The sequence below is a fragment of the Eurypyga helias genome, unplaced genomic scaffold, assembly GCF_000690775.1.
Source record: "Eurypyga helias isolate BGI_N326 unplaced genomic scaffold, ASM69077v1 scaffold35925, whole genome shotgun sequence".
NCBI lineage: Eukaryota > Metazoa > Chordata > Aves > Eurypygiformes > Eurypygidae > Eurypyga > Eurypyga helias.
The window spans coordinates 4,014-5,419 of NW_010250226.1; positions in this window are offsets into that span (position 1 = coordinate 4,014).

The following is a 1,406-nucleotide window of genomic DNA, read 5'->3' on the forward strand; positions in this document are numbered from 1 at the left end:
CTGGTAGGGCAGAATTGGAAAAAAAAAAAAAGGATATTTTGGCAAGAAAAGGATGAATTTGGGTGATCTTTGAGTGAAATGGGCTGGATTCGTCTGGAGGATGAGGGTTGTGGCTGGGTTGAGGGGTCAGCACTGTGATGGCACCATGGGGGTACAAACCTGACCCAAAACCACGGGCACGGACACTCGGATGCTTCTTTTAAATGTAATTAAATACATGGTGGGGGGTGGGAGGGAGAAACGCACGTGAAACCAGCCTCGCTCCTTGCACAGAAGCTGCGCGCGCCCTTCTTGGGATGAAAAACCCCACCTCAGCCAGCAAGTCCCAGCAAAATGAAATCCCCAACCCTGGAATTGCATCCCAAATGGTGTATTTCCTACAGGAGCCTGGCACGCTGCTCCGGCATCTCCGTCTGAAGCGGGCCCCGCCTCTGCCTGTGCTCTGGCCGTGTTTGCAAGACCCCGTGCAGCATAAATCCCCCGCCGAGTCAGCAGCGACAGCCCGAGCTGCTTTTCCAAGCCGCGCCGGTCGGCAGGTTTATGGCGTGATGTTTTCTTTACAGCAGAGCTTTGCGCCGTGGTGTTGGTACCGGGGAGGGAGACGGTATTCCAGCAGCCGGGGCTGAAAAACACGATGGATCGAGGAGTTCACCCCGTGTAGCCCCAGAGTTACGTGCCCAGAAGGAGTTTGCGGTGCATTCCCAGGGAGTTTTAATGCTCTTTTCCCTATAGCAGGGAAAGTGCAGCTGGAAAACCGGGATATCCCAGTGCTGCAAGCGCTGATCCTTGCCAGAGTCCTCGTTCCCAGTATTTTTTCCAGCTGGCTTTGCTCTACAGATGGAAAGCCCCTTCCAAAATTGCCAGGGGTAGAGGTTCCCTCTCGGGTTGTGGGATGACCTGTGCCGTCTCCCCCTGGCACGGCATTCCAGGGGGGCTCTCCCTACAATCCAGGCTCTTTCCAGCTTGGAGCCGGGAATATTTGTGCCTGGTGTTGGAGCAGAAGCGACTCAGCGAGGGCAGCAGCACGGGGTCCCCGGGAATCAAAGCTGACATTGTAGGAATGAGCAGCAGATGCTCGGAAAGAATTTGCCGGCGTCTGGCCGAGGCCGCTGGAGGCACATCGCCCTGGAAAGGCCTTTTTGTGCCCGCTTGCTAAATCTGCCGTGGCTCCAGCCCACGGAGGGCTGGCAGAGCCCTGGGGGGGAAGCTCCAGGAGCTGAGGGAGGGGGTCTCGCCAAGCCACCGGCCACCCCCATGGTGCCCTACACAGAGAGCGAGGTCGTCTGGTGGGGCGTTATCGTTGAGGAACTGGAGCATTTTCTACCCAAACAGCGAAACACGTGTTGGTTGTATCTCCGGTGCTTTGTTCTGGCAGGTAGAGCCCTGCAGAGCTGCTGCTGGGGGGG